Here is a 20319-nt window from a genome sequence, read left to right as displayed (position 1 = left end):
CTGGGAGATAAAGTAGATTCAGACTTGCCCATGACCCTGGAGAACAGAACACAGTTCTAGCCTACTGTAAATGAAATGAGTTTGATGGGCTTGTGTTAACCCCCAGATGGCAATTGCCTGTGTGAGAAAAAGGCAGGATAGACATAGTAAATAATCATATTTGACAGTTTAAATAAAACAGATTAAGAATGCTGAATTACCCTTTCATTCAAGAATGGCCTCTTTAAAGAAACAAAGTGCAAAAAGGCACATTCACTTCCACTAGAATAGCATAGGAAGCAAACAAAATATAAAACAACAAAACATTTAAAAAGCTTGGTTTGTCTCCCATGCTGGTTCAGAGGGGAAGTGAGGGCAGCTATACAAAATATGTATCTATATATAACAAAAAGAACAAAGAGGAGGATGATAGCAATGAATATAAATCAGAAGCTAGGAATGATAGAAAATTGATATGGGAAACAAAGAGACAGGAGGAGAAATCTATCACCAGCAGAGTAAAGGACAGATGGATGGATATGCACTCATACCACACAGTGTTTAAAGAATCCTAAGAGGACAACTTGTCCATTATTAGATGGAAATGGTAGTATTATCAGTAATAATGAAGAAAAGGCAGGAGTGATAAATAAATATTTTTGGTTTACATTTGCAGAAAAAATATGCAATCATATTGCATGATTATAACACTTTTGTCACTTTTGCCACTGGTGCCAAAGGAGGATACTAAACAAAAGCTACTAAAGTCAGAGTTTTTAAAACCAGCAAATCCAAATAACTCAGATCCAAGAGTTTATAAGAGCTGGCTAAGGAGTTCATTGGACAATAAATACTATTTTGCAGTAAATCTTAGAACATTGAGGAAATTCCATGAAAGCTACTGTTACACCAATATTTAAAATTACCCTGGTGACATGGGTAATTATAGCAATGCCAATCTGAATCAATCTTGTGAAAGTTAATTCAACAGCTCACATGAGACCAGATTAATAATGAATTAGAGAAGGGTAATGTAATTAATACCAATCAATATGGGTCTTTTGAAATTAGATCTTGTTGAACTAAGGTCATATCTTTTTATGAGATTACATATTTGGTTGGTAAAGGTAATAATATTGATATTATATAATTGAGTTCTACAAAGTGCTTGACTTAGTAAGCAACAACATTTTGACTAAAACACTAAAATGATATACAGTAAACATCATATACTCTTTAAATGAATTAAAAATTATCTAACTAATTGGGCCCCAAAATAATTGTACATTACACTGCAGTATTTAACACTTTTATCAGTGACCTGGAGGAGAACATGTAATCATCACTGATAAAGTTAGCAGGTGACACAAGAATTGGGGGCGTGGTAATGAAGAGGACAGGTCACTGATACGGAGGACACTCAATAATACACTTTTGATGTAGCCAACTGTATGTGTATATAAGTAGGAAAAATTAATGTAGCCTTTAGTTATAGGACAGGGAATGCTTTCCTGAGAAGTTGTGATTCTGAAAAACACCGTGTTCAGTTCAGCTGTCCAAAATTCAAAAAGGATATTGATACATTTGAGATAGTTCAGAGAAGAGCCACAAAAATGATTAAATAATTGTACAACATGCCATATAGTACTAGATTCAAAGAGCTTAATTCATTTTGCTGAACAAAGAGATGTTTATGGAATGATTGATTACATTCTATAATTACCTGCATGGGGAATAAGTATATAAGAGACTAAGGTATAACATGACTAAGGTATAACATGATCTAATGGCTTGAGACTGAAGTTAGACAAATTAAGATTGGAGAAAAGTCAAACATTTTTATCGGTGAAGGTAATTAGCTATTGGAACAAATTACCAGCAGTTGAGGTGGATTCTCCATTATTAGAAATTTTAAAATCAAGATTGGATGGAATCATGCTGGGGGAGCTGCATGGCCTGTGATATACAGCTGAAGAGACTAGATGATCACAATCATATTCTGGTCTTGGAAATCTGTGCATCTGTGAAAAGTTACTGTTTTAAATAGGTGGAAATCTAGTGTAAGGAGAATCAGGCCCATTACTCTGTTGTTCTTTTATTGTACAACATTCTACTAATTTAATTTAATAATTTAAAAATACCAATGAAAAACACTAGAATGATGGACAGAAATTGTCCAGATCATGGTGGTCTGTCATATTGCTTCACATACATGAACTTTGGTGACCACAGTCCCCTGTTAAATGCTTGCTTCTTGGATGACCTTTGTGGTGCTAGTTAACTGACAGTATTTTCCCCTGGGATTTATCTTTGGAAGCACCAGCTCACTAAAAAGAGACGAGTTCAAAGAACATCTTCATTGTCACTGGCTGCCAGATGACAGAACACCATATGGAAATATCTCTATGGTTTAAGAAGGTCAGTATAATTATCTGGGAAGTATAGGCCTGGAATAGCAATAAACTGTTCTGGAAAAGGGTTGAACAATGAAGTAGTTACATTTGAAAACACTAAAATATTTAAGTTAGTCATAATTAAAGTAGACTGTGAGAAACTCCACTGGGACTTATTGTTAAGTTGGACAACTGGGCAGCTGAAAATTCCATGTGAAATTCATTGCTCAGAAATGGAAAATAATGCACTTTGGAAGTAAATCTGAACCACTCAGACATATGGCTGAGATCTAAATCTTCTAGGGGCACAGAGTACAGGTCAGAAGACTGGAAGTCAGGAAACAGTGGATCTGCCATTAAACTGGCATGTGGATAAGTTACTTCACCATGAGGGCAGGGGACTGGACTCGATGATCTCTCAAGGTCCCTTCCAGTTCTAGTGTTCTATGATTTTTTTCTGTGTCTCTGGTTTCCCATCTTTGTTAAGAGGAAGTGTAATTTATCTTTCTTTGTACATCACTTTGAGATTTATGCATGACAAGCACTGGAAAAATGCAAAGTAGTACACTGTAGTAGTATTAAACTAAATATAACTGCTCAAGAAAAAAGGTCCTATGGTAGCATTGTTCAATAAATTCATTTTTTGTTCAAAAGTACAGAGAAAACATATGGATGTATAAAAGAACAGTGTGAAAAATAATAGTGACAATGTTATAGTATTATATATAACTGATGGCACACCTTTACCTAGAATACTGGTTTCAATTCTGGTTACTCATCAGAAAACAAAAAAACAGTAGAAATAGAGTCTGGAGGAAAAGAACATCAGAGGAAAGCAAAAACTTCCACAAGAGCAGAGAGTATAAATATATATACTGTAATAAAAATGGTATATATTAAAAAGTGGGCATTCTTTTTTTACCATTTGTTTTAATTACAGTAACAATTGGATAGTAAATTAAAATTAAAGGAAACAATTATAAAAAGAGAAAATGAACTACATTTTTACATAATCCATAATTAACCTTTGAAGCTTACTGTCATAAAATATCACTGAGACCAAGAATTTAGCAGAACTCAAATAAGGATTAAACATTTATATAGCTAATGAAAATATTTATATTAGCATTAAAATGTATAAAAAGATAATAAGAATGTAACATGGGAATGGCCCATCTCAGTCAGCCTCTATCCCAATCTCCTGTCCTCCAACAGTGGCCAGAGCCAGAAGCTTCAGAGGGAATGAAGAGAGAAGGTCAATTAAGGGTATAAACCAACTATTAAGGCTATGTCTAAACTACACCCCTCTGTTGGCAGAGGGATGTAAATTAGACATATTGAAAGTGCAAATGAAGCCAGGATTTAAATATCCCACACTTCATTTGCATAATAGTGGCCGCTGCTTTTTTTTGAAATGGGCTTTAAAAAAACCCGGCAATTTAGACAGGGCATTTTTGACAGAAATGCCCAGTTTTGAAAGATCCTGTACTCTTCATTTTTATGAGGAGTTGAAAATGCCCCATCTAAACTGCCGGTTTTTTTCGAAAAGCCCCGTTCCGAAAAATGTGGCAGCCACCATTAGGCAAATGAAGAGCAGGATATTTAAATCCCGGCTTCATTTGCACTTTCAATATGTCTAATTTACACCCCTCTGCTGACTGAGGGGTGTAGTTTAGACATAGCCTAAGACAGCGGTTCTCAAACTTTTTTGGCTCCAGAGCCCTTTACATGCGTAAAATTTATGCGGCGCCCCAGAGGTGTGTGTTAATTGCGTCAGTTTGAGGTGATTCTCAATTATGCTTTTGAAGGCTTTTCAGTTTGTCAACCTCACGGAGCCCCTGGAGATGTCTTGCGGAGCCCTGGGGCTCCGCAGAGCACAGTTTGGGTACATCTAGATTACAGGCTTTTGTCGACAGAAGTTTTGTCGACAGATACTGTTAACAAAGCTTCTGTAGACAAAGAGCGTCTAGATTACATCCAGTTCTGTCAACAAAGCAAGCCGCTTTGTCGACATGACAGCGTAAATGCAATAACGCCTTCTGTCGACAGAACTCAGCGGCAGTGTAGTTTTGTCGACAAAAGCCTACTTTTGTCGACAAAACCCTGTAGTCTAGACTCGCCCTTTGAGAAACACTGGCCTAAGAGAAAGGAGAAATCATTTTGTCCAAATTTCTGATTCCTGTAAATTCCTGATTACAAAACTTCTTGCATTTTTTACTGGTGTGTCTGATAACGGATACTCTCAGAGAGAGGATGCCAGAGTAGATGGACCATTGGTCTGGCTCAGCATGGTAATTCACAATTCCTACTTCAGATACCACTGCTGTTGACTTTAATAGCAATCATTATTGTCTTGGAAAATATCCTGGTTTGCTAATATGCTTTAATATTTTGATTAATAGTAAAGCTTCAAAGCATCCCAGTATATCACTGTTCAGGTCACAGAACTCACCAGCAGATGATAGGTATTCACATCTCATTAAAAATTACTTTGATTATTATTGCTACAACATTTCATCAGATAAGTGGTAAGTTCTGATGTCTGTCCTTAACACAGACATTTATTTGGGTGGAAAGAACAAATGCAATGTCATTATAAATACAATGATGGGCTGGCTTAGTATGAGTGTACGGCACTTAGATTTGTGAAACCTATTTTCAATTTGAAGATGTCTCCTTCCTCTGCAGTGAAGAGGGTGGGGACTATGATGGAGGGGGCACACTAAACACTAGACAGGATGCAGAAGTCCTTTTGCCACTCAACAATATAATTTTCATCTGTTTAAGGAGCAACACAGCTGAGGCTGTGGGGCTTAATCCTGTACTAAAGAAGGGAGGTTTGTGGTAATGTTAATATGAATGTGATTACACACTTCACCCCCAAGAGTGCATCTACATTGCACTGTAGGTTGAAATAAGAAGCGCAATTTGAGCTACACAAATTGTGTATCTTATTTCAAAATACTTTATTTTAGAATTTTGCACTGTTTACACAGCGTCAAATTTTGAAATAACCTGCTATTCTGAAATTTCCTTTACTCCTCATGGAATGAGATTTACAGGGACTTTAGAATAGTGAGTCCATTATATTTTGAAATAATGGGCTTGCTGTGAAGATGTGGGATAGCTATTTCGGGACACTGGTATCCCAAAATAACGTTGCAGTGTAGATGTAGCCCCAGAGTCCAAGCTACCAGAAAGAGGCATTTTCATGCATTGCTGACAGTTAGCAACCTGGCTGTTCCCCATTATCATGCAAAAGTTTGGCTGCTGAATTCCCCCAAAATGTGACTCTAACATGGGCATTGTCTAGTCCTTATTGGCTTGAAGGGCGGTGATCATGTGTCACCTGTAGGAGTAACCTGGGATAAAAGTAAAGCAAAACAGATTTTCCTCAAAGATTAGGTTTAATCAGAAAATGAAAATAAAATGTCCTCTGGCTTGTGCTTCGAGACAGTTCTGTAATCCCTGGTTATGGAGTATTCTCTCTTTAAGGTTATTCTTCTCATTTTATCTTCCAAGCAGCATTTTTTTAGCCTTTTTCCATTCAAGGAAAGGGCAAAGGTCATTATTGCCCTGTTCATTTGAACCTGCAATCTGCCACACTATGCTAAAAGGGCAAAATAGAAGTAACTTAGTTACCTCAGGGCTTAATAAGAAAAATGCAAGGAAAAAAACCCCTTGTCTTTAACCTCTCCAGAGTAATATGTAATCATAACAAACCTATTAAATTTATCAAAAATACTTCTCACATAATAAACTACTCGAGCATTACTGACCTCAAACAATCTTCATATTTTGAGGGAAATTAACAGCCAAACTTTTGCATAAGAATGGGAAACAGCCAGGCTGCTGTCAGCAACACATGGAAGTACCTCTTACTGATAGCTTGGACTCTGGGGGCCAAGACTATTCCTATTCATATTAACATCAACATAAACCTCCAACTAACTTCAATAATACGTGATTAAGCCTCACAGCCTCAGATGGCATAAAACAGCATTGCTGCATTGACATCAGACTCTAGATCAGGGGTCTCCAAACTACGGCCCGCGGGCCGCATCCGGCCCGCGAGGCCCTCTCATCCGGCCCGTGGAGACCTTTTTGTCTGGCCCCGCCTTCTTCCGCGTGCCGGTGAGATTATCCCTGAGGCGCTTGAGTCCGAGCATTGGTGTCAGCGGGAGAAACGGATTCGCAGGCGGCTGCGCAGGCGGCTGCAGGTAGCCCAGGTCAGGGACGGCTCCGCGTGCCGCTTGGCCGGGCGGGCGAAAAAGGGGGGTCTCAAAGGTGGGCTCCGGATCAGACCCGGCGGCAGAGGATCGCGGGAGGCTGGACGGAGGGGAGGAAACCCGACGGTGGTTTCTCAGGGGCTAGGAGTGAGGGGCTACTTCTCCGGGGGCGGGGCTGAGGAGCTGGTGCCCATTGCAGGAGGCGGTCTGGTTGCTGTGGCACAGTGATAACGTGTCTGCTTTCAAACCAGCTTTTCCCATTAAAATGCATGCCCCTTGTTCGATGGGGCTATGTTACAAATTGTCACCTAATTCCCTGCATGATAGGAGAGCGATCACATCTCTTCAAGTGTGAGTGTCTTAGGCTGAACATATTGCCAGGATTATGTTGCTTACAATTTTCATCACATTGCGCAGGTGGAAATGAGTTCTCAGCAGTTTCCCCGTTCTGGAGCCCCTCCTGCAGGACTAGGACAAGCACCACCCCCAATTTCAAACAGTGATTTCTAAAGCCAGAAATGTCTGCTATTTTGGCATCCAGGAAACAATTTCACCATTCACACTAATACAGGTGTTCATGTGTAGTGTATCAATGTGTTATTAAATAATAACTGAATAAAATAATATTAAATAAATAATTAAAAACAACATCCATTTTTTGATTGTTTTTTATTTGGACCTCAAGTGTGTAGTCGGCCCCCGAACTGCTGTTTGATAGTTAATGCGGCCCTCGGGCAGAAAAGTTTGGAGACCCCTGCTCTAGATGATGATAGTGCCCTAAGACTGTGGTAACTTCTGATGTAATAGTACCATAATACTGTTGGATTCCATACATCAGCACCACTTACAACCATGCATAATTTCTAGGTTTCTTTTTTAAATGTAGCCCATTTTACAGGCTCTTTTTCAAACTGCCTAGGCTTCATGATGTATAGCCACCATGGGAAGCATTTTTTGTATCTAGCAGCACTGTCAGCATGAACTTTCAGCACTTTAATCCATCTCCTTGTCCAACAAGCTGTTGAGGTTAAGTTAAAGATGTTACCTAGTTGGAAGGGAGCATCTGGATTTTAGCCACACTCAGCTGAAACTGCTTGACTCATCCATTTTTTCTTGCTAGTAGCTATGGGAATCTTGTTAGCTCCCAAACAAACTTGTCCTTACATGCCTGCTGCTCCTGAACACCATCCAGGAGCAATCTTGCTAACATTCTCCTTTACCTAGGCCACCCTTTTAAAGATAAGGGCGGAAATACAGACAGTTGTTCCAACACATGTCAAATCCTTTTATTTCATGAAATGCAGAACTTGAATTGAGCTGGCACACATTTGCTAAGCAGGAAGGTATACTGAACTGTATGAATACTGATACCATTTCTTTAATTCCCAGTGGGTTGGCCCTCAATGTCGGAGATCTCCAGAAGGAAAAAGTGTTTAAGAAAAAAGACTTGAAGCTACATGGAGATGGCACTTTGCAGATGCTGAAACAAAAATCCTCCAGGTAGAACAGATCTTGAAGTGAAACTGATGTAGAAGGCCAGTTGTGTCTGAACAACCAGTGCTCCAGGTTGAATCCATTTTGGAGCACAGTGGATGATAGCAGATTCAAAAGAAACAGGGAATCATGCAATGAAGAAGGAGGATTGGGGGAGAGAAAAAGCATTGAGGGGAGGGAGCAGGGTTGCTGGAACAATTTGTATGGCAGGAATGCTGGTAACCATTGAACTATGCTCTAAAGCCTGCATATGATGGAAAGCCATTCAAAAATGTAGAAATAGGGAGAGAACCACCAAATAAGAGAAAGAAAGGAGAGAAGGAAGAATCAGGAAAGGAGGAAGGAAAAAAATTGAGGGGCAGAAGTATTAAGAATCTGCGAAGAGGAAAAGATAGAAGGAGACGAGATAAGAATGGGACAGAAAAACATAATAAGGAGATAGTCAGAAGAAATCATCCATGAAAAAGAGAAAATAATGAAAAAGAAAGGGGGAAACAAAAATGGAAAAAAGAAAAACCACATACTGCTAAAGGTACAAAATATTGCGGGGAGGTGGAGAGGAGATTATTTAATTATTCATAAATTTACATTGCTTTTATTGTAGTTCCTTGGCAGAAAGCCAGGAGCAGAAAGGAAAAAAAAAAAACTTCTTTACTCCCACAGCTGGTGGATATAGGAAATCTTTCAGTCAACTGAAGCTGGGAAGGAGTTCTGAGAACCGAAAGGCAGCAAATATTATGTGTATGGGGTAGAGGTTGTGTATTACCAACATTTTTATTTCTCCAGATCAGACAGAGTCATTAGACAATCAGCAATAGATACAACATTAATAAAAACAAAGATCTCCCTTTTGGGTTAAGGATAAAACCCTCTTCAGCTAACAGTACTTTCTCATTTTTAGACTGAAGTATTGCCTTAGGTTCAATTTTTGTTATGGGAAACTCATCCACTGTGTATCATAAAAGATTTTTTACAATGCTGGTTCATACCATCAATTAAATGCCAGATTACAAAACCAATATGAATGGACAATTATTTGACTATACTACATGCCTAGAGCACTATTTACAGCAGGATAGGCAAGTTTTGGTGAAATATATTCTTCTTCTTTCCAGAAACATTTGTAGTCACCCTACTAAAGGGGCCTCTGTTTTTTACTGGAAAGACCCTGTGTGCTGCAATCCAGACTAAAATCCCCATGAGCCCTTGGGAAAAACAGGAAGGAAGTGACTCTTGTGTGGGAGATCAGAGGCTTTCCATGTACATGAGAAGAGAGGCCTAGCAGAGGGGATTTCTACCGGATAACTCATGTGAGAAGGATTTTTTCTCCCTTCAATGAGTGGGAAGCCCATGTTGCAATTTATTCCTAATAGTCCCCGAGGCATGTTTATTGCTAAAACCAACTCTTTTGCTTCCTGAGAATAATACATTAAATCAAGCACATTTTAAGCACCATATTTTTAGAGAAATAAACTATTATGTCAGCCAATTTTTTAGAGGAAAAGCTAGGGTGCTCAGCATTTTATAGCATGTAAAGAGGATCATGTCTTGGGAGGGAAGAGCACTTCTTCCTGAGTTAACAGCAGGAATATTTCAGGTTGTAAAGATCCAAACCACTATGGATAACAGATTCAAAACATCAAGTAAAGCAAACTGTTTAACAAATAAATATTGTACAATAGTGTTCCATGTCACTAGGTATTTTTCATACTTCTAAACTTTTCTCACTTTCAAACCTCAAAGGTTTTTTTTTGTAACATAAGATGAATCTGAGGGAAAAAGAGACATTTTATATAATCTTTCATCATTTATTTGTTTCCTCTAAAACTCAGCTGTCTCTGTTTCTTCAAGATATTTTTTATTCTTGTATTTTTCCATCTGGTTTACCTCTCTAATCTGCTTTCTGTCCCAAGCAAACTTAATTCCCTTTCCCTCCATCAATCTCCCTTCCTGTACTTTCCCCTTCCCCTTTCATAGAATCATAGAGCTGGAAGAGACCCCAGAAGGCCATCAAGTCCAGCCCCCTGCCCAAGGCAGGACCAATCCCAATTAAATCAACCCAGCCAGGGCTTTGTCAAGCCGAGACTTAAACACCTCTAGCGATGGAGACTCCACTACTTCCCTAGGTAACCCATTCCAGTGCTTCACCACCCTCCTAGTGAAATAGTTTTTCCTAATATCTCACCTGGACCTCTCCCACAGCAACTTGAGACCATTGTTCCTGGTTCTGCCATCCATCACTACTGTGAATAGCCTTTCTCCAGCCTCTTTGGAACCTCCCTTCAGAAAGTTGAAGGCTGCTATCAAATCCCCCCTCACTCGTCTCATCTGCAGACTAAATAGACCCAACTCCCTCAGCCTCTCCTTGTAGGTCATATGCTCCAGTCCCCTAATCATTTTGCTTGCCCTCAACTGGACCCTCTCCAATGCATCCACATCCTTCCTGTAATTGGGGCCCCAGAACTGGACACAATATTACAGATGTAGCCTCACCAGAGCTGAGTAAAGAGGAATAATCACATCTCTGGATCAACTGGCAATGCTCCTCTTAATGCAACCTAATATGCCATTAGCCTTCTTGGCTACAAGGGCACACTGTTGACTCATGTCCAGCTTCTCGTCCACTGTAATCCCAAGGTCCTTTTCTACAGAACCACTACTTAGCCATTCCTTCCCCAGCCTGTAACAATGCTTGGGACTCTTCCGTCCCAAGTGTAGGACTGTACACTTGTCCTTGTTGAACCTCATCAGATTTCTTGTGGCCCAATCCTCCAATTTGTCTAAATTGGGGTATGTCTACACTAGCTCGGTAGTTCGAACTAGGTAGGCAAATGAGGGCAACCGGAGTTGCAAATGAAGCCCGGGTTTTAAATATCCCAGGCTTCATTTGCATCTTCCCAGGTGCCGCCATTTTTAAATCCCCCTTAGTCCAAACTCCGTGCCCACGGCTACACGCAGCACGGAGTAGGTAGTTCGAATTAGGATCCACGAGGAGTAACGGTAGTTCGAATTAGAGATCCGAATTCGCACTACCTACTCTATGCCACGTGTAGCCGCAGGCACGGAGTTCGGACTAAGGGGGATTTAAAAATGGCAGCACCCGGGAAGATGCAAATGAAGCCTGGGATATTTAAATTCTGGGATTCATTTGCAACTCCGGTTGCCCTCATTTGACTACCTGGCTCAGACTACCGAGCTAGTGTAGACATACCCTCACTCTGGACTCTATCCCTGCCTTCCAGTGTATCTACCTCTCCCCACTAGCTTAGTGTCATCCGCAAACTTGCTGAGGGTGCAATCCATCCCCTCATCCAGGTCATTAATAAAGATGTTGAACAAAACTGGTCCCAGAACTGAACCTTGCGGCACTCCACTAGAAACCGACTGCCATCATGACATCGAGCCATTGATCATTACCTGCTGGGCCCAACCTTCCAGCCAGCTTTCTATCCATCTTACTGTCCATTTATCCAGTCCACATTCCCTTAACTTGCTGGCAAGAATATTGTGGGAGACCGTATCAAAAGCCTTGCTAAAGTCAAGGTATATCACATCCACTGACTTTCCCATATCCACAGAGCCAGTTAGCTCATCATAGAAGGTAATCAGATTGGTGAGACACGACTTGCCCTTCATGAATCCATGCTGACTATTGTTGATCACCTTCCCCTCTTCCAAGTGCTTCAAAGTGGATTCCTTGAGGATCCCCTCCATGATTTTTCCAGGGACTGAGGTAAGACTGACCAGCCTCTAGTTCCCTGGATTGTCCTTCCCTTTTCTATTCCAAATTTTTTTCCCCGTCTTCCTTCACTTGTCCAGTTTTCTTCTTCCACTGCTCTCTCTGCTTTTGGTGGAAACTATGGGGAGGAGAGGCAGTGGACAAGAAACACGTGCTGCACTTTTTCTACTGGTATACAGCACACCTTACTAGGGAAAAGAAGGAAGTTTGGCAAGAGGCATTTTGATTGCCTTGGCTCCTTTCCAGCTCTCCCTCTGTTCCTCTTCAGCAGGCCTTAAACAAAAGGAACAGGAACATTTTTCTGTTATAGAAATGGGCTGGACTTTTTCTCTATTTTTTCAGAGTGTATGTACCTTTTTCTGTCTCCCCATTCAACCCATTAAAATTGTTTTCGCTCTGAAAGCTGGCAATAGTTCTCCAGCTAGAAAGAACAGCTTACTTCTGTATAACAAGTAAACAGAACAGACGGTATACCCTGTTGTTTTATTTTGTTTTGAATTACAGAGGCAAGGCAAATGAATTGATGGGTTGATGGGAACATTGGCCACAAGCTGAGTCCATTAGCGTCTATACAGCTTCTTAAAGCTTTGCAGTCGATGGTCAGTATCTAGCTCATTTCAAGCTATCAGAATACTCAGTCTAACATTGGAGGGTGCTTCTGGAAAAGGAGGTAAGGCAGAGATCTCCTTCCAAGCAACCTAAATAGTGCAGATTTCTCAGAGCGTTAAAGGAGACACAATCCATATGGTTACAATGTGATGGCCTTTATAGGCCCACATGCTAGTCATGAATTCCACAGTGATCAAAACTCCTCCAAAGACTGGGAGGGATTCATCTTGGACTTTACTAGCTCTGTTGACATGGTATCCTCTGATTCCAAGGAACTAGCGAGTTATCAGTCTAGGTACCAGAGACAGCAATTGTTCAGTGATGCCTGAGTCTGTGTAGCTTCATTTGTGTTCATCTTCCTTATATTCATCTCTCACATTAACTCCCTTCACTCTGTTCTGTTTCAAATAGTGTCATCTAGCAGAATCCTGTCAGTAAGCTGTTTATGCTCCCTTGATTAGGCTTTCTGTCCTCTTCTTCTTGCACAACCCCCCCTAACTGCCGCAACTGTTTCTGTAAGGGACACCTGCTCTCATTAACCTACAGTTTCCCTGCATTTGAAGGAAACTCTCTATGGGAGACACCAAGTGATCTTTAACAGAAGTAAATTCCAACCCAAGCTCAGGTCACCAAGCATTTCAAAACATCTGGTCACTAAACTAAGGCTATGTCTAGACTGCAAGCCTCTTTCGAAAGAGGCTCTTTCGAAAGAGAGCGTCTAGACTGCACGCGGAATTTCGAAAAAGCAAGCCGCTTTTTCGAAAGAAAGCACCCAGTGAGTCTGGATGCTCTCTTTCTAAAAAGCCTGTTTGCTTTCAAGAACGCCTTCTTTCGAAAGAGCACTTTTGAAAGAAGGCGTTCTTCCTCGTGGAATTAGGTTTACCACCGTCGAAAGAAAAGCCGCATTCTTTCGATTTAATTTCGAAAGAACGCGGCTGCAGTCTAGACGCAGGTGAAGTTTTTTCGAAAAAAGGCTACTTTTTTAGAAAAAACCCCTGAGTCTGGACACAGCCTAAGGGTATATCTACACTAGCCCCCTAGTTCGACCTAGGGAGGCTAATGTAGGCATTCGAACTTGCAAATCAAGCCCGGGATTTGATTTGCTTGATTTGCATCTTCCCGGCCAGTCGCCATTTTTTGAAATTTACAAGTCCGGACTAGCTGACTGCATCAACCTAAGAGATGGTAGAGGGTATGCAGTACCTCTTCATGCGGGGACTGTGATTCCATGAAGCACAATCCCTTCCAAATTTCCCTAACTGATGACATGTTTTCACCCCACCCAAGACCAGGGAGGTAGATAAATACCACAATATGCAGTGCTCCAACAGCAGAAGATTAATGAATCATTTACAAAATGTTTAAAATAATCTCCAGGTGAATAATTATACCTTCTTCTGAACAGGCATTATCATTTTGTGATCATATCCAAATTGGACCATTAGCCTCTCCTTCCCCTTGTCCTGGCCACTGAAGAATGAAAGATAAGTTTAATTATAGTACTAGAAAATTACCTTCAGTGAAGGGGGGAGGTAGAGCATAATCAGAATACAATGCACAGATTCTATAATATTACCTTACAATACTTATTCCCAGCATCTCTCTGTTCCACTTGAATTCAGAAGGAAGTACTAAATTTGAAATACATATCTATGGTATTGGAATAATAACAAAAAATATTTACTCAAAGCCATGTTTTGAATTTATTGTCCTTGTTCCCCCTTCACTGGGTCATATTTTTTCTCTTTTTGGCTTATAGACACTAGTTGATATGAAACAAAAATCTAGGGATAGGATTCATATTACATTAAAAGTGACAGATCAGGACAATGTTCCCTCTCATTTTTTTCCACCCATGTGTGGAATAAATTTTGTTGTGTGTGTCAAGGCATGTGCAAATATGACCATCAGTAGAAACACAGGCTGCTGACTGTGGGAGCTGCTAATCAGTTAGGCAGCACCTGGATCTCTCCTGGGTGGCCGCCCAAGTGCTCATCTTACAGGGAACGCTGGATGTAAGTTCTAATGTGTATATTAGCCTGTATAAACAATACCACTCATACTACCTAAGTACTAGTAGTGAGGCCTAGAGGCTGCTCTGAGACTCAGAAGAGCTGGCTTCTGTTCTTAGTTCAGCCACTGGTCTGATGGGTGGCCTTGGGCAAGTCACTGTACTGCTCAACATCTCAGTTTCCCCATCTGTAAAATGAGGCTAATGATCCTAACCTCTTTTTTAATGTTCTTTAATTTTACTGATAAAAACACTGTGTAAAAGCTAGGTTCTATTATTTCTCATACCTTCCTACCTCCCAGTGCAAGTTTATGGTGTAAATCTTCATTTAGCTTACCACCTATGAAAATCACAGATTTGTTTTTCATATAGTTTCTACTCTTTTTTTTTTTTAAAGAAAATTCACAGCAGTGTCATAGGTAAAGTGTCATAGCTAAAGTCACGGAATAGGCAAAGAATGCATTCAGTAAGTCATGAAGAGTAAGAAAATTACCATTTCACTGCTGCGTGTAGCCGAGGGCAGTTACTTCGGACTAGTGGAATTTAGAAATGGCAACCGGACGGGAACATGCAAATAAAGCCCGGGATATTTAAATCCCGGGCTTCATTTGCAAGTTCGAATGCCTACATTAGCCTCCCTAGTTCGAACTACCCGTATAGAGTTAAAAACTCCATTCTCTGATTCAGGCAGAGGAAGGACTTGAACCTTTTCTCTCCCCAGGCTTAACCTGCCAAGTCACACAGAACTTCTTAGAAAGCTTAGATAGCAATGATTTTATTTTCATGCCAATGCAGACTGATGGTAAATTTTGAAATCAGTTGTTGTCCTCCAGATAGCTCCAACAGTAGGTAGCTATACCATGTTTATATGATCTCTTTAATAGAGGGACCAATTCTATACCCCTTATTTATGTGATGTAGTACCTTACTTCATAAGCAGATGTAAGCAGGTTCTGAATCAATGCTTCCATTATAGCCAGCTGGAATGGGAATGCAATCCTAGGTGTTGTTATATAAATACCATTCAATCACTTTGCTTAGTCCTGCTAGATATTCAATTGTTAGAAGATGTTATGCCCATTGTAACCAATTTTGCAGTTGTTGGGTCACAAACTGTGTTAACACTAAATGCAGGAAATGTAAGATATCACACACAGTTATTGGGAGAATGCAGAAAAGTCAGATTGCATTTAACTCAATTCAAAGGAGAGACCCTGTGGCTGTGTCTACACTGGGCCACTTATTCCGGAAAATCAGCCGCTTTTCCGGAATAAGCTGCGAGCTGTCTACACTGGCCCTTGAATTTCCGGAAAAGCAACAATGCTCTAACTGTACAAAATCAGCCGCTATTCCGGAAAAACTATTCTGCTCCCGCTCGAGCATAAGTCCTTATTCCGGAACACTGTTCCAGAAAAGGGCCAGTGTAGACAGCCCAGTAGTCTTTTCTGGAAAAAAGCCCCAATTGTGAAAATGATGATCGGGGCTCTTTTCTGGAAAAGCGCGTCTACATTGGCCACAGACGCTTTTCCGGAAAAGGGCTTTTCCGGAAAAGCAGCCTGCCAATGTAGACGCTCCTTTTCCGGAAAAACTGAAAACGGAATAGTATTCCATTTTAAGCATTTCTGGAAATTCCTGCCAGTGTAGACACAGCCTTTGTAAGTGTAAATACATTGAATAGACAGAGGTTCTTCTTCCAGAGCCCTATAGATTAAGCTGGGAAGAGGGGGGACTCAGCAGGCTGCATGATCTCGAGGTTTGAGCTGTCAGACTAGTTCAACCTGTTTCTCCCTACTGTTTCAATGACAGGGTTAAAGAAAAGCTCTATAGGGTACGTCTACACTACAGCGCTAATTCGAACTAATGTAGTTCGAATTAGTTAATTCGAACTAAGCTAATTTGAACTAACGTGTCTAGAACTAAAAACTAGTTTGAATTAGCGTTTTGCTAATTCGAACTAGCATGTCCACATTAAGTGGACCCTGAAGCGGGGTTAAGGATGGCCGGAAGCAGTGCCGGCAGGGCATCAGAGGAGGACTTAGAGCGTGGAGACGCTGTCTCAGGCTAGCCGAGGGCTGTGCTTAAAGGGTCCCGACCCGCACCCCGGACAGACAGTTCTCAGAGGTGCCCCGCTTGCAAAGCAGTCCTGGCTTGGATTGCCCGGAGTACCCACACTGGGCACATCACACCACTCGGCCATCAGCCCGGCTGCACTTGCCGCAGGCTGCTATCTGGGGAGAGGAGGCAATTGGGGGGCTGAAGGAGAGCTTCCACCCTCAGAAGCCCGCAGAGCCAGCCCAGTCCTCCCCATCGGGGGCTCGTACCCCATTCCTCCCTCACCTCCTTCCACTTACCCTTCCCTAGCCCCTTTTCTTGGTGTACAAAATAAAGGACAATTGTGTTCAAAAATGGAATCTGTCTTTATTGAACCAAACTGGGGGAGACTGGGAAAAGGAGGTGGGAGAGGGGAAGAGAGAGGCTGGGAGAGGGGAGGGCAACTAAAATGATCAGGGGTTGGGAACAGGTCCCAGATGAAGAGAGGCTAAAGAAACTGGGACTTTTCAGCTTAGAAAAGAGGAGATGGAGGGGGGGCAGGATAGAAGTCTCTAAAAGCAGGAGTTGGGTGGAGAGGGTGCATACAGAAAAGTTCTTCATTAGTTCCCATAATAGAAGGACTAGAGGACACCAAAGGAAAGGAATGGGTAGCAGGCTTCAAACTAGTAAGAGAAAGTTGTTCTTCACAAAGCAAAGAGTCAACCCGTGGAACTCCTTGCTGCAGGAGGCTGTGAAGGCTACAACTAGAACAGAGTTTAAAGGGAAGTGAGATCAAGTCATGGAGGTTGGGTCCATGGAATGCTATTAGCCAGAGGGTAGGAGTGGTGTCCCTGCCCAAGGTTTGTGGAAGGCTGGAGAGGGATGGCACGAGACAAATGGCTTGGTCACTGTCTTCGGTCCATCCCCTCCAGGGTCCCTAGGGTTGGCCGCTGTCGACAGACAGGGTACTGGGCTAGATGGACCTTTGGTCTGACCAAGGACGGCTATTGTAAGCTCAGGGGTCAGGATTAGGTGTCTTAGTGGACCCCCTTGATTTTCATGCACACCTACTCCTGGGTGGCCAGGCTGGCAGCTCTCCTGCCCTAGCCGGCCACTTTCCTGTGCCTAGTGCGGAGATCGTGGACAATGTCCATGATGTCTGCATTAGTCCAGGCGGGTGCCCACATCTTGCGGTCCCGGGCAAGCTCCCGGGAGCCACCAGCCTGGTCCCGGGAAGAGGGGGAGGGCTGGGGGGCATCGGGTGGCTGGCTCGATCCGTGCCAGGTGCAGGGTCTGCTGGCTGGTTGCTGTCAGGCTTGCACCTGGCACGAGCACCGTAGCCAGCCCGTGCCCTTTAAGGAGTCCGGGGCCAGGAGGGGGGCATACGAGTTTCCCTGGTGTTGGCCAGAGTGGCCACCAGGGAAACCTGGGGAGGGCTAGCCTCCCACTAGTTCGAATTAAGGGTCTACACAGCCCTTAATTCGAACTAGTAAGTTCGAACTAGGCTTAATCCTCATGGAATGAGGATTACCTAGTTTGAACTAAGCGCTCCGTTAGTTCGAATTTAATTTGAACTAACGGAGCGCTAGTGTAGCGCCTATCAAAGTTAGTTCGAACTAACTTTGTAGTGTAGACATACCATATAAGATGTCTCTTTTGTATGTAATTTTGTTCCAGTGGATTCTGGAACCTCTTGTAGCTGGTCTGTGATTTGGGCTGACAGCTGAAATCATTTCGGGTATGTCTACACTACCCCGCTAGTTCGAACTAGGGTGGTAATGTAGGCATACCGCACTTGCAAATGAAGCCCGGGATTTGAATTTCCCGGGCTTCATTTGCATAAACTGGGCTCCGCCAATTTTGGAATGAGGAGGAAGCCTAGTCCGAACTACCTAGTTCGTGCCGCGTGTAGCCGCGCTGCACGGGGTTCGAACGAGCAGGGATTCAAAAATGGCGGCGCCCAGTTTATGCAAATGAAGCCCGGGAAATTCAAATCCCGGGCTTCATTTGCAAGTGCGGTATGCCTACATTACCCCGCTAGTTCGAACTAGCGGGGTAGTGTAGACATACCCTTGGCGATGGAGTGGAGTGAGGAGCAGCGAGCAAAGCGATGGCAGCAGTGGGCAACGAATGGCTAGCAGAGCAGCACCAGAGAGCAGCAAGCAGGTGGATGGCAAGTGACCAGTGCAGTGGATGAGATGTCCCCAACCACCTCCGCCCCCCTTACCACACACAAGATGGGAGGTGAACTCTGCAGATCACCTCTGAACTCTGATCTGCCCTGACCCAGGGCAGCAATGGTGAGTAGGGTGCAGAGAAGGGTTGGGCATGTGAATGGGACACTTACATAGCTGGACTTGTGAGCCTGAGAAGCAAAGGACATTGCCCAACCTACATTAATGTAGGAATGTTTACTCATGATTTGGAATGTTTACTCATGATTTGGTCATGAACTCTGTTTGTGGTGTTTTCCCAAATTAATGCCATGGTACTTCTCCCCCCCCCTTTCATTAAAATTTTCTTTTCCACACTCAGACCCTGTGCTTGCAAGTGGGGAAGCATTGCCTCCCAGAAGTGCCTAGGAGTTTGGGTGAATTTCCCAGGTTACTGGCTGGGGGCTGGATCCAGTTCTGTGATGAATGGAAGGAGAGAAACCTCTAGGTATCATACCCGGTCCTGGCTGCTGCTGGTACTACCTGGCAGAAGGGTTACACATCCATATTAAAAAGAATTGATTGTGCAATTATTCTGTGGAACACACTGATTTCAGTTAAATCACCTGAACAGCAAAGTACAACTCGAAGTAAACAGGGGCAGAATTAGCCCCATAGCTATTACTGATATCTTTAAAATTTCCCCAAATGTGTGTAACATTGTCTGTATCATTGGGATCTTATTTTTCTGAGGATAGTAATAAATAATAGTATAATTAAATGTAATGAATCTTAGATGCTGTGTCTAGACTACATCCCTCTTTCGACAGAGGGATTTAAATTAGACACTTCGAAATTGCAAATGAAGCAGGGATTTAAGTATCCCGTACTTCATTTGCATAATTGCATCATGGCGCTCTTTCAAAAAAGCTCCATTTCAAAAGTAAAACTGAGGGTTTACAGGATCTTTCAAAAAAGCCTCCCGTTTTCAAAAGAACCATGTCTAGACCGTGGTTTTATTTTTAAAATGGTGCTTTATCAAAAGTGCACCATGATGCAATTATGCAAATGAAGCACAGGATATTTAAATCCCCCCTTCATTTGCAATTTCGAAGTGTCTAATTTACATCCCTCTGTCGAAAGAGGGATGTGGTCTAGACACAGCATGAATGTTTAACCTCAGCATCACTCTTCTGTACTCCTTCACCATTTATCTTCTCTTCCTTAATCATTGTCTCTTCTATTTCTTGTGCCTTTGTTCTCCGAATTGCCGGCTTCCCTTCTTTTTACTTTAGTATCAACATAGAGAGGACTAAAGTGGGCAGAAGACCATAGACATATGGAGTTGCACAACTAACATCAGGATTAATTAGGCGCTAAAATCTTTTATAGTATTCTATGTGCCTCTTGGGTGGACAATTCTGGAATCTTTCTTATATTTTTTTCATTGTTAAAAAGGCCAAATAAGAGCATTCTTGCACATCTTTGGAAGGAGAGACCAGGATACAATCTGCACTGTTCTTATTCAACACATTCAGGCTACGTCTAGACTGGCATGATTTTCCGGAAATGCTTAAAATGGAACAGTTTTCTGTTATAAGTATTTCCGGAAAAAGAGCGTCTACATTGGCTGTCTACACTGGCCCTTTTCCGGAACAGTTTTCTGGAAAAAGGACTTTTG

At 42.0% G+C, this 20319-nt stretch overlaps 1 protein-coding gene across 1 annotated transcript in view; it reads right to left on the bottom strand.

Annotated features, from left to right (window-relative positions):
- CDH12 (cadherin 12) overlaps nt 1-20319 on the bottom strand; it is a 785724-nt gene that overhangs the window by 409533 nt on the left and 355872 nt on the right. The window lies entirely within an intron of this gene.

The sequence above is a fragment of the Pelodiscus sinensis genome, chromosome 2 (assembly GCF_049634645.1).
Source record: "Pelodiscus sinensis isolate JC-2024 chromosome 2, ASM4963464v1, whole genome shotgun sequence".
In the NCBI taxonomy this organism is placed as follows: domain Eukaryota; kingdom Metazoa; phylum Chordata; order Testudines; family Trionychidae; genus Pelodiscus; species Pelodiscus sinensis.
Note: the sequence above shows the minus strand (reverse complement) of the source record. Positions and strands in the feature narration are given on the sequence as shown.